The sequence below is a fragment of the Protopterus annectens genome, chromosome 6.part0, assembly GCF_019279795.1.
Source record: "Protopterus annectens isolate FY-2018-M chromosome 6.part0, PAN1.0, whole genome shotgun sequence".
Taxonomy (NCBI): Eukaryota; Metazoa; Chordata; order Ceratodontiformes; family Protopteridae; genus Protopterus; species Protopterus annectens.
In genome coordinates, this window is record NC_056737.1 from 1,560,808,500 (window position 1) to 1,560,821,881 (window position 13,382).

General features: G+C 43.8%; 1 protein-coding gene across 2 annotated transcripts in view; it reads left to right on the top strand.

Annotated features, from left to right (window-relative positions):
* OSBPL11 (oxysterol binding protein like 11) overlaps positions 1–13,382 on the top strand; it is a 1,295,440-nt gene that overhangs the window by 500,463 nt on the left and 781,595 nt on the right. The window lies entirely within an intron of this gene.

Here is a 13,382-nt window from a genome sequence, read left to right on the forward strand (position 1 = left end):
TGAAGTTGCGTCAAGTTGGCTAATTCTGATGACATCCTTCACTGTTGTCTGAAGCCTCTCCCACACCACAGTTCCTACACTTTCTAGTTTTTCCTCCTCCATCTGCCTAGAGACTGATATTTTTTAATTTTTATTTATGTATGTATTTATTTTTTTGTCAGAGACTACGCTGATCTTCACAGCTGTTCTTAAAACGATTCCGACTGCTCAGAGAACAGTCAGTCCACCAAGGAATTTTGGGTGATAGACTACCCTGGAAAATGCTTGTACACACCACCTCGATGGCAGTTTCTTATCTTGGCCATGTAGGTTCAGAGATAAGTACTAGGTAGCTGCCCATACGTGCCATTTTAAGCCTTAACAATTTCCCTTTCTGTGCATGAATTAACGTATTCCATTTCATTAGAGACTGGCCTTACCCATCACATGGTTGATAATTACATATTACTCCTAATGAGAATAACTGGGATCATGCCATGTATAATTTGAGGGGTTCCATGCAAGGGGTAAAACATTTACGAGCAGCCTGTGTCTGTTATTAGTACAGGGGTGCAGTCCTGGGGTACATTTTCTGTTTCCCATCTATAGATTGAAGTTGCTTCTGAATATGGACAAGGAAGAACTTTGTTTTTTGTGGATGGGGAGTTTGTTCCAGACCAGTGCTATACCTGTCCATCCAAACCATTCTGTTGTTGTTGCAGAAGATGTTTAGATCTTTAGACAAAATATTTCTGATGCCATTTGACTTGTTGATGTACAGTAAATTCATCAATATTGGGTTGGAGGATGCCTTATATGCCAGATACAGGTCACCTCTTAATGTGTAGGATACTAAGTATAGTGACAGAGCTTTGAGTTTGTCCATATAGGACATATTGTTTAGGCCCTATATCCTTTTAGTAAGGTGTTTCTCTGGTGGTTGTTGCATGTGTTTGGACAGATGCAGGACCGAGTGAGCATTATATTCAAGGATTGGTCTAATGAGGGCAGAATAAAGGGGCACAGTGACATCCCTAGTTGTAGAAACAATCCCTTTGTTTATAAGCTATGCAATATAGAAGGACTATCTTACAACAATAGACACATTTTGTTAAAAGTTAGGTCACCACATGTACAAATTTCCAAGTCTGCAATCTCCAACTGGGTCAATTCTTAGGGGTGTATTGCCAATGTGGTAGTTCCCTAGGGTCAGTGATTTTCCAAGAGATACAGTAATGCCTTTTTTGGCATTTAGTTTCAGTCCATGCTTTTGGCACCAGTTATTTATTTGGGACAAACCTTCTGTAGGATGGCTAAGTAATTTGGGGATTCAGTGGCTGCTCCTAGCTTGCAGTCCTCTGCAAACTTAGTCATCCAGAGCCCTTCGGTCTGTCTTTTTATTTCAGAAAAGTAGATGCCAAATAGGAGATATGTAGAGCTCCTTTTAGATATGGTAGAGCTGTTTTGTGAGATTGCTAATATGTCCACCATAGTGCAGTCAGCAAATGGACTTGAATGGAAAAAATGAGAGTCTCAGTTAAAAGAGCTGCTGACCATGACCAATCTCACTGGCCATGTGATTTTTTTTTTTGCTTTCTTTTTTCTCCCCATGCAACAGACCATCAGCTCATCCTGGTGCCTCTGCCCAATGCCAGGTCTACTTACCCCCCACAGTGATCACCCCTGGACTTATTTTAACGAGGTTGAGGATAATGTGGAACCTTGGTGTCCCTGGTCCTTGTGTCATATTGCTGCTGGGGGGGGGGGCATTTTTAAGCCCTAACCAGTTTTCTTATCCCCGACATGTACTCGTACAAATCTGAGGAGGATGTGCAATGGGCAGCACTGCACCAATCTGCTCCAGTCTTCTACATGATACTTGCATTGGTTGCTCCACCACTGGCCCTTCAGCCTCCACCAGGAAGCTGTAATTGCTTTGTACGCCTATGCACGTACTCCTGCCACACCAGGATAGGCATTACTGTTTTACCTGCCAGTGTCTTAAATGCCCAAATCTCTAGTTGAATCCATGTCACCTGAGATGAAGTCAGGGCTTAATCCCTGTACACCATGGTGCTGACGTGCATGTGAGCTTTAATGCAGCATATGGTGTGGCCATAGTGTCAGCCAAGGGTTTTGTGGCTTGCATCTATGCCAGGCTTTACTTACAGACTTTGGTAAGAACTTGAAGGTGACTGTCATGAATGTCCATTACCATGGTCTTGAAATTTTTGGTTTCTGAGTACCTGCAGGGGCTGTCTGCCAGCCTGATACTTCATCCCCACATATTGGCTCAAAAGACCTGAACTATTATTTGATTCAACATTTCTAATGATTATTTTAAAATCACTTGCATAATTGAATGTGTAGTGCCTGTTTTAAAAGGTTTTTAAATTCCTTATCTTAGAAAATGTGGAAGCCAACGTTTATGGAGGGGATTATTGTGTGCAAGGAAATGATATGGCAATTAAGAGCGAATACATCTAGCCCACCTGTTTTAAACAACACTATACTATTTCCAGTGAATTAAAAAGACTGGCATAAATTCTGTAATAATTTTTTACTGATGTGGAAAGTTTTAAGTATGGTGTATATTTGAGGCATTGCCTTGTATTATGTTTATGTAAGTGTTTTTAAAATATTCATTACAAATGTTGGATCAAATAATGGTTATTTTTTTTAAATGTCTTCATGAGTAGACATTGGGATAGAAAGTTGTTTAAATCTGATGAAACTTAAGATGCATTCTGGTTCTGAGGTAGTCCCGAATGTAAGGAACAAAAACACTTACAACCAGTATGTCTAAAAATCTATTGTTTGTTCAATAAATGTGACTGTAAGTTGCGTCAAGTTGGCTAATTCTGATGATATCCTTCACTGTTGTCTGAAGCCTCTCCCACACCACAGTTCCTACACTTTCTAGTTTGTCCTCCTCCATCTGCCTAGAGACTGATTTTTTTAATTTTTATTTATGTATGTATTTATTTTTTTGTCAGAGACTATGTTGATCTTCACAGCTGTTCTTAAAATTATTCCAACTGCTCAGAGAACAGTCAGTCCACCAAGGAATTTTAGGTGATAGACTACCCTGGAAAATGCTTGTACACACCACCTTGATGGCAGTTTCTTATCTTGGCCATGTAGGTTCAGAGATAAGTACTAGGTAGCTGCCCATACGTGCCATTTTAAGCCTTAACAATTTTCCTTTCTGTGCATGAATGAACGTATTCCATTTCATTAGAGACTGGCCTTACCCATCACATGGTTGATAATTACATATTACTCCTAATGAGAATAACTGGGATCATACCATGTATAATTTGAGGGGATCCATGCAAGGGGTAAAACATTTACGAGCAGCCTGTGTCTGTTATTAGTACAGGGGTGCGTTCCTGGGGTAAATTTTCTGTTTCCCATCTATAGATTGAGGTTGCTTCTGAATATGGACAAGGAAGAACTTTGTTTTTTGTGGATGGGGAGTTTGTTCCAGACCAGTGGTATACCTGTCCCTCCAAACCATTCTGGTGTTGTTGCAGAAGATGTTTAGATCTCTAGACAAAATATTTCTGATGCCATTTGACTTGTTGATGTACAGTAAATTCATCAATATTGGGTTGGAGGATGCCTTGTATGCCAGATACAGGTCACCTCTTAATGTGTAGGATACCAAGTATAGTGACAGAGCTTTGAGTTTGTCCATATAGGACATATTGTTTAGGCCCTATATCCTTTTAGTAAGGTGTTTCTGTGGTGGTTGTTGCATGTGTTTGGACAGATGCAGGACCAAGTGAGCATTAAATTCGAGGATTGGTCTAATGAGGGCAGAATAAAGGGGCACAGTGACATCCCTAGTTGTAGAAACAATCCCTTTGTTTATAAGCTATGCAATATAGAAGGACTATCTTACAACAATAGACACATTTTGTTAAAAGTTAGGTCACCACATGTACAAATTTCCAAGTCTGCAATCTCCAACTGGGTCAACTCTTAGGGGTGTATGGTCAGTGTGGTAGTTCCCTAGGGTCAGTGACTTTCCAAGAGATGCAGTAATGCCTTTTTTGGCATTTAGTTTCAGTCCATGCTTTTGGCACCAGTTATTTATTTGGGACAAACCTTCTGTAGGATGGCAAAGTAATTTGGGGATTCAGTGGCTGCTCCTAGCTTGTAGTCCTCTGCAAACTTACTCATCCAGAGCCCTTTGTTCGGTCTTTTTATTTCAGAAAAGTAGATGCTAAATAGGAGATATGTAGAGCTCCTTTTAGATATGGTAGAGCTGCTTTGTGAAATTGCTAATATGTCCACCATAGTGCAGTCAGCAAATGGACTTGAATGGAAAAAATGAGAGTCTCAGTTAAACGAGCTGCTGACCATGACCAATCTCACTGGCCATGTGATTTTTTTTGTTGCTTTCTTTTTTCTCCCCATGCAACAGACCATCAGCTCATCCTGGTGCCTTTGCCCAATGCCAGGTCAACTTACCCCCTCAGTGATCACCCCTGGACTTATTTTAACCAGGTTGAGGATAATGTGGAACCTAGGTGTCCCTGGTCCTTGTGTCGTATTGTTGCTGGGGGGGGGGGGGCGGCATTTTTAAGCCCTAACCAGTTTTCTTATCCACGACATGTACTCGTACAAATCTGAGGAGGATGTGCAATGGGCAGCACTGCACCAATCTGCTCCAGTCTTCTGCATGATGCTTGCATTGGTTGCTCCACCACTGGCCCTTCAGCCTCCACCAGGAAGCTGTAATTGCTTTGTACGCCTATGCCGCGCATCACACACCAGGATAGGCATTACTGTTTTACCTGCCAGTGTCTTAAATGCCCAAATATCTAGTTGAATCCATGTCACCTGAAATGAAGTCAGGGCTTAATCCCTGTACACCATGGTGCTGATGTGCATGTGAGCTTTAATGCAGCATATGGTGTGGCCATAGTGTCAGCCAAGGGTTTTGTTGCTTGCATCTATGCCAGGCTTTACTTGCAGACTTTGGTAAGAACTTGAAGGTGACTGTGATGAATGTCCATTACCATGGTCTTAAAATTTTTGGTTTCTGAGTACCTGCAGGGGCTGTCTGCCAGCCTGATACTTCATCCCCACATATTGTCGTGCAAGAGCAGTCATTACTAGGAGATATGAAGTTTCATTTCTCTCCATCCCTGATGTTCATCGTGTTACCCTGCTGCAGTCATCACACTTGGGTTATCCTGTCATCAGGCGGTCCCGCAGTCGGCTGGAATTCCAAAGTCTTGGTCCGGCGTTATTGCTGTTATCACTTCCCTGACGTCAGTGCGCCAGGGGTATATATAATGCATCTGACGCCATTTTCTCCAGTCTATCTTGCCGCGTGGTGCCCAAAGCAGAAGCAGTTCGCAAGTGCCGTGTGGCCGACTCCTGAGATTTTCGAAGTCAAATTTCAGATCCAAAGTCTTCAATAAACCTATGTACCCCGTTGGGGAAACTTTTCTTGCCTCAGACCGATGTCAGAAAAAGTTAACTATTGTATTTCTTGTGGGAAGCAAATACCTCATAAGGATTTTCATTCTTACTGCATACCTTGCCTAGGCCCAGACCACGACGTCACTGATTGTCGTTTTTGTGCTAGGTTTAATGCATTTTATAAAAGACGCTTTGATTTCACAATGACACTACTTCGGTAGAAAATTTAACTACACAATGCCGTTCCGAGCAACCGACTACCGCGTACAAAACGCAAGGATAAGGACAGGCAGCCTAGACCCAAGCCAGACTCGAGGCCTCGGCTGGACCGGTCTCCGGTGAGGCTCCGACGCAGCCCCTGACTACCACAGATATGGAACCCGAAACCGCTTCGGAACCTTTGGCGGAGAGCGCTAGGCCGATGCAGCCATTTTGTTTAGCCCCTACCGACGACTCTGCAGAAAGAGATGTCGGTGCTACAGAAACACCTTTGGTTTCTGAAGGTGTCTTCAGACTGACGACGCTCACTATAAAAACGTATCCTAAGCTTAAGACTCCTATTACACCTAAAAAGACTGCACTTCAGTCTCCAGTTCAAGGCCCCATGCCTAGGAAACAGATGCTTAAAATGGCTGAAGAATTGATCTCTTTAATCAGGGGTTCCCAACCCCCGCCCGACAAAAGGCCTAGACAAGAGGAAGATTATGCATCTTCTGATCATGTGTCTATTTCCTCAGGCTCCTCTGAGGACCAAGATTACTCCTTCTCCCCTTATGAAGATTCTGATGCTGAGGATTCTATTCCCTCAGCTTCTCCTCCTGAAGACTACTCCTTTGGGGAAACTTTACACACTATGAGGGAACATTTTCACTGGGAAGGTCAGGACTACTCTGACTCAAAGAAAAGGCTCAGAGAGTTTCTTTTACTCCCCCAGCACAGACCACTTGCCATCCCCTCAGTTTTAGACATTGTGGATGATGTTTGCTTAGACTCTAGTTTGAAACTACATTCTCTGCCTCCTGCTCCAGCCAAACCAGACAGATACTATAGAGTGCCTGATTCCCACAAATTCCTTTATAAAAGCCATGTTGCTGATCCTGAGACTATCTCCCAGGGTCCCAAAGGGGCTAAGGCTTCTATGGCAAAAAATCCTGTACCCTCTGAAAGGGACTCCAGAGCACTAGACAGGTGGGGAAAAAAGGTTTACACCTCAGCCACTCTAGCTATGAGAGCACTAAATTGCCAATTTCACATGCTAAAATATCAGCAATTTCTAATGTCTCAGCTAAAACAAAAAATGAGCACACTCCCTCAACAGTCTGAATTGAAAGAAATGCAGGATCTGTTGCATGCAACTGAACAGGTGGGCAAACATACTTTACAATGTGGTTTTGATTCTTTGGAGGCTTCCTGCAGAGCAGCTGTCACTGGGTCTGTTATACGTAGACATGCTTGGTTGAAGGAACAGACTCTGCCTGATCATGTTAAAGCAAAGCTACTAGTGCTCACAGTAGGATGTTCTATTTGGAGTTGAGGCAGAAGAAGTCTTAAAGAAAATGGGGGATAAGGCAAAATCTATGCAGACAGTCAAAGATTTTCTACAGGAACAGCCCCCCCGCTTCAGCAGAAATTGGCCAACAAAAAATTGGTCCTTTCCAGCTACTGACAGACCACAGAGGGGTAAATACAGACGTCCAAGAGGCAGAGGACAACCACAAGCCCAATACAGACCTTGACAATGGGGCACTGCAACTCAGAAGGGAGGAGAAGACAGGTTCCAAACTACCAGAAGGCAAACTCAATGACTTGCACCTCATCTGGCCAAGCAACACTCTCTTGGCAGCTCCCTTGGGAGGAAAACTCGCACTTTTTTCAGACAACTGGCACATTGTCACAAAGGAAAAATGGGTCCTAGACATAATTTCACGAGGATACAGATTCCATTTCCACACCTTGCCAATGAAAAGAGGAATGCCAAACCTGCCACAAAATCAATGGGCAGAGGCACAAAAACAAATTAAAGCTCTCATGGACATGAGAGCCATTCAACTGGTACCTACATGAGAGCAAGGCCAAGGATTTTACTCAATACTCTTTCTAGTCCCCAGAAAGGACAATGCCTGGACCTTTCAATTCTAAACACCTTCTTACAAGTACCCAAATTCAAGATGCTAACACTACAGCAGCTTCTTCCCATGTTGGGCAAGAAAGCATGGCTAGTAACGTTGGACCTCAAGGAGGCATACCTGCATGTCCCTATCAGACAAAGTTGCAGAAGATACCTCCGTTTCATTGCAGGTTCAACCCATTACCAATTCTCTGCACTGCCCTTTAGCTTATCTACTGCTCAGGGTCTTCACAAAATGCCTGGCACCAGTAATTGCATACTGCAGACAAAGAGGAATTCAAATATACCCATACCTGGACGACTGCCTCATCCAAGCAGAAAGCAAGGACATCCTCTTACAACATCTGGCTTTTGTAAAACATCTTCTAAGTTGCCTGGGGTACACAGTAAACCTGCTCCAATCAAACCTAGTACCCTCACAAAATATGACATTCCTGGGTGCCAGCTTGAATACAACGGCCCAGAAGGCTTATCTGATGCCAGACAAACAACTACAACTGACTCAATATTTCAAAACAATGGCAACAAAGACCCTACTCCCTGCAAGAAAAATTCTGCAGGCCTTGGGCTTCATGGCATCTTGCATACTACTAATACCATTTGCAAAGCTGCATATGAGGAAATTACAGTGGTACCTAAAAAGCGTATGGTCTCAACACAGCCACAGCTTGGACACAATGATATCTCTCATTCCTTGCCTACAACAGGAGTTTCTATGGTGGTCACAGGCATGTCACCTCAACAAGGGTCAGCCTTTCACCTTGCCCCCAGCCAGACAAACTATGACAACAGATGCATCGGACTACGCCTGGGGGGCACACATGGCAGGACACTGCGTTCAAGGCGTATGGACTGCAGATCAAAGAAATCTGCACATCAATCAAAAAGAGATGCTAGCTGTACAGAATGCTCTGACAGCCTTCAAGAACCTATTAACATCCAGGACAACTTACAATAAGGACGGACAACACCACAGTAATGTGGTACATAAACAAGGGGGTACACACTCCTACCCTCTATGCAGGCAAGCAAGCAAGCAATGACCTTGTGGAACACAGCACTGGATTACCAAGTTCAGTTACAAGCTCAATTCCTGCCAGGAAAAAAAGAACACATTGGCAGACGACCTCAGCAGAAACATCATGGAACCCCACAAGTGGAAACTGGATCCACAAGTATTTGCAATGATAACTCAAAAATGGGGCCTCCCAGACATAGACCTGTTTGCCAGCCCCCAAAACTATCAGCTAAAAAAATTTTGTACAAGGACACTTCACCATCAAGCTTGAAAAGTGGATGCACTCTCATTCAGTTGGAAAAACCTGACAGTATATGCCTTCCCTCCATTGCCTCTCCTCACAAACGTGCTTCTGAAAGTCAGAAATGAGAGACCACGACTGATACTCATAGCCCCAGACTGGCCACGCCAGCACTGGTACCCACTGTTAAGGAATATGGCCCAGGGCCCACCTTGGATTTTGCCACAAATTACTCATTTGCTCACACAGCAAAACAATCAGATTCTACACAGCCAGCTCAAAATCTTAAATCTGGCTGCATGGCAAATCAACTAAGCATCCATCCAGCTCCTCTTTCCCAAGCAGTTATGGATGTTATTCTGGAAGCTAGGAGGCCCAGCACCAGGAAGGCCTACTCGGACAAATGGAAAAGATTTTGCACCTGGAACCAAGCTAAAGGCCAAAACACACTTTAGCCTCACATGCCTCAGATTCTACAGTATTTAACTTAGATGTTGCACAAAGGACTTTCCTTTTCTTCCATTAAAATCCATGCATCAGCTATTTCAGCCCACTACAACACGGATCCACCCTTATTTTCACATCCACTTCTAAGGCAGTTCTTCAGAGGGGCAAAAAACATTAGACCCCCCCAGGAGAGCACCTACACCAACATGGGACCTCAATTTTGTTCTGGCTACCTCCCTTTGAACCAGCCTTCTCTGCAGATCTACAGTTTCTATCATGGAAGACTGCCCTGCTGCTAGCAATAACTTCAGCTAGAAGAGTCTCAGAGCTGCAGGCTTTAATGGCAGTGGAACCTTTCCTCATTTTCCATCAAGACAGAGTTTCTCTATGAACTAATCCTTCCTTCATGCCTAAGGTGGTTTCCAGTGTGGCTTTAAATCAAACCATCCACTTACCCACCTTCTTCCCAAATCCACAGAACAAAGGAGAAAGACTCCTGCATTCCTTGGACATTCACAGGCAACTTCATTACTACTTGACCAGCTCTTTGTATCCTATGCTACAGCTTCACAAGGGAAGGCTATATAAAAACAAACCATTTCCAAATGGATAGGACATTGCATTCGTTTTTTCTATATCCATCATGGAAAACCAGTTCCTGCTACCATTAGGCCCCACTCTACCAGGGCAACAGCTACATCAACAGCCTTCCTCAGGGGGGTTCCAACCAAGGAGATTTTGGAAGCTACAACTTGGAGTTCTGTACACACCTTCACCAAACACTATCACTTACCACTTTACTCTAAGACTAGAACTGGCTTCACCACTGCAGTCCTGCAGGGCCTTCTAGCCTCCTCTAACCCTCTGTGACTCCTCCACCCATCCTTAGCTTTGGGATTCTACCCAAGTGTGATGACTGCAGCAGGGTAACACGATGAACATAGTACAGTTTTGTACCTACCATAAATGTAGATGTTCGAGTGTACACCCTGCTTCAGTCCAGGTTGCCCTCCCTCCATCCCCTCTGATCTAACTGGCTAAATCTCTACAAAACCTTCCTGATGTATTTGCTTATAGCTGGAGGGATTTTGTGTTTGCGCTAAAACTTCATAAATTGATACTAATTACTGACCACCTCTTTGGGGGCACCTGACATCTGGGACAAGAAAAACTGAAGAAAATGGCGTTGGATGCATTATATATACCCCTGGTGCACTGACGTTAGGGAAGAAGCGACAGAAACCGATGCCGGACCAAGACTTTGGAATTCCGGCCGACTGCGGGACTGCCTGACGACAGGATAACCCAAGTGTGATGACTGCAGCAGGGTGCACACTCGAACATCTACATTTATGGTAGGTACAAAACTGTACTTTCCTTCTCCCTCTCCACTGCTGGATGTCCTGCCCTGACCGGTAAAGGCAGCAAGGACAGTGATAGATCACCTCTTGTGCAAATAGGCTGTTTTGGTGGACCCAGCAGACCAGAATGGACAAGGATTTTACTCCAAAATCTTCTTGGTGACCAGAAAGACCAAGGACCCCAGGCCCATTCTAGAGGTAAGCAACCTAAGCATCTTTGTGCAGAAAGGTTACCTTCCAAGCAGTTTCAGTTCAGTCTTTCACTGTTTAGCTGAAAGAGAGTAGATGTATTAACCTGTAGGTTGCTCACCTGAACATCATGATTTAGAAGCAATTGTGGGGGTTCCTGTGCTGCAAAATCGGGGCAATTCAGTTCCAGTTTCAGATGTTTCTGATTGGTGTTGCTGTATTCCAAAGGGGTTCACCAAAGGTTATGTATGTAGTGGCAGTGCATTTCCTATTACAGAGAATAAGGATTTATCCCTGTCTGGATGACTGGCTGTTGGCTGTAACTTCTTGCAGCTAGCTGTGAGAAAGACACCTATTTCTCTTTTACAGTCCTGGTCATTTCTGTCAATATAAGCAAGTGTCATTTACAACCATTTAGTGCCTGGTGTTTATAGCCTGCAGTTTAGACATACTGGCCTGCAAGGCCAAGCTCCCAACAGGCTAGAAGCAGGCTTTAATAGCCATGATAGATGATCTTTTGACTTTGCCCACTGTAACAACTCTTTAGTACCTGAAGGTATTGTCCCTCATGTTCTATTGGTCCCATTAGACTGTTATCACATCAGAGCTCTTCAGTGGACACTTTGAGTACAGTTGTCACAGGTATTAGACTCTGTGAGCATATGAGGTATGGCTATATCAAATGTGATGACATCATCTGTCATGGTCGATGGATGCCGGCAGTCTTTTTGGCAGTTATTTCCATCATCCCCCGTCCAAATAATTGTCTCTACAGATAAGTCTACCTCAGGATCAGAGAAGGTTGGAGTGGACAGATGGTCCAGGGAGTGTTGTCATCTCAGGGACTCTTGTCTTCACATAAGTGTAGTGGATATGAAGGCAATCCTACTTTCCCTTTAGAAATGTTTGGGATTCTATGCAGCCAGGAGTTGGTCTCTCTTGTGGTATCTCAATAAGCAAGCTTGAACCAAACCTCTACCCTTTACTGGTGGCTTGAACCAAACCTCTACCCTTTACTGGTGGCTTTGAGAGGTTGGGAACAAGCTATGGCTACTGGTAGTCCACACTAGTCAGTAGGTGGATAGGTTGAGCAAGGGGGCTTCTCCTGCCATGAGTGGTTCTGCAGTTCCTTAATGGTGAGGAGGATTTTTTCCACTTGGGAAAAACTTTGTTGTAACTTGGTCATGTGTAATGATGACAACAAATGCAGGGATTTTTTTCTCCCTCATGTTGTCTCCAGGAGATCAAGTAATGAAGTGCTCCATCCATGGCAATGTGGGCTCCTCTGTGCTTTTCACTTGTTTCCTCTGATGGGAAAGTTGAGCTGTAGGTCAAGGCTGTTAAAGACCAAAATCTTTTTCATAGTCTATTATTAGCATCATTAACTCTAGTTCCTCTTCTTCTGTCTCATCTACTGGAGAGTCTGTTGCTTCTGAGACCAGCAAAAATCTTGTTGTGTTATCCATTGGTTTGGTCTCACCAGGATCTGTGTCAGTTGTGGATTATTTGTTTCTCCACATCCAGTAGTTTGTGGCTCTTCTTTTTCAAATAGTCATTTATGTTATTTCTTCACTTTATGAGCTCAGTTCAAGCAAAATATACAGAGTCAAGCAAACTAAAGGGTTGGATCCCTTTTCTGCCCAATTCCTGGCTGTGTTGGACTAGTAAGCTGTCATTTCTCGCTCCGGTTTAAGTTTTTTTGTCAAAATCTACTTGGCCAGCATTTCAAATTTCTGTCAAGACCAGGATGGTTCCTTCTTGGCTCCATTGACTATTTCTTAGGCTTTCCTCCAAGATACCTTCCCCGTAGGGCCCCTGTGCCATGTGCCATGTGCCATGAACCATTTCCTCCTCGAGGACTTAGTTTTGTGTTAGGAAGACTTGCTGGGACTGTGTTTGAACTAGCCACTTTAGTGGAGCTTAACTTTATCTCTTTGAAGACTCTATTTCTGGTGTTACCTCTTCTAGAAGAATATCTGAGTGTTATGCCCTTTCTCGTCTTCAGTAAAGAAGGATGTTCTTTGTGTTTCACTGTTGCAGTGATCACCTGGAGGTTATCCCTGCTGTGGCAGCCCTCAGTCGGCCCGAATACCAGAGTCAATATTTTTGTGCACTGGCTGCTGTTGCCTGTAGTCTGATGTCAGGTTGTCAGTGCTGTAAAGCAAGGCAGCCGATGTCATTACATCAGTCTTTCTTGCTGTGGAGCCCATAGCAGAAGCAGTTCACACGAGTGCCGGTCGGTGGCTACCAGAAGTTGAATTTCAGCAGAAAATGTCTAAAGCTAAGTAGCCCATTGGGGACCCTTTTTTCTTGCTCTAACTGATGTCCGAAAAAGTTAACAATTGTCTCGCCTGTGGAAAGCAGATCCCACACCGAGACTATGAATCACTTGTTTAGGCCCAGACCACGGCATCCCTTGCCAGTTATGTGCCCTCTTTAATGCGAGAACCATTTTGTACACAATTATTTTCGTGTTCCATCTTCGAATTTTGATATGGCGTTGGTCAGCCAACAATCTGTTGACATTCCGAACAGAAGTAGAGATAAAGACAGAGACGGACCACACAAGGCTAAGCCTTC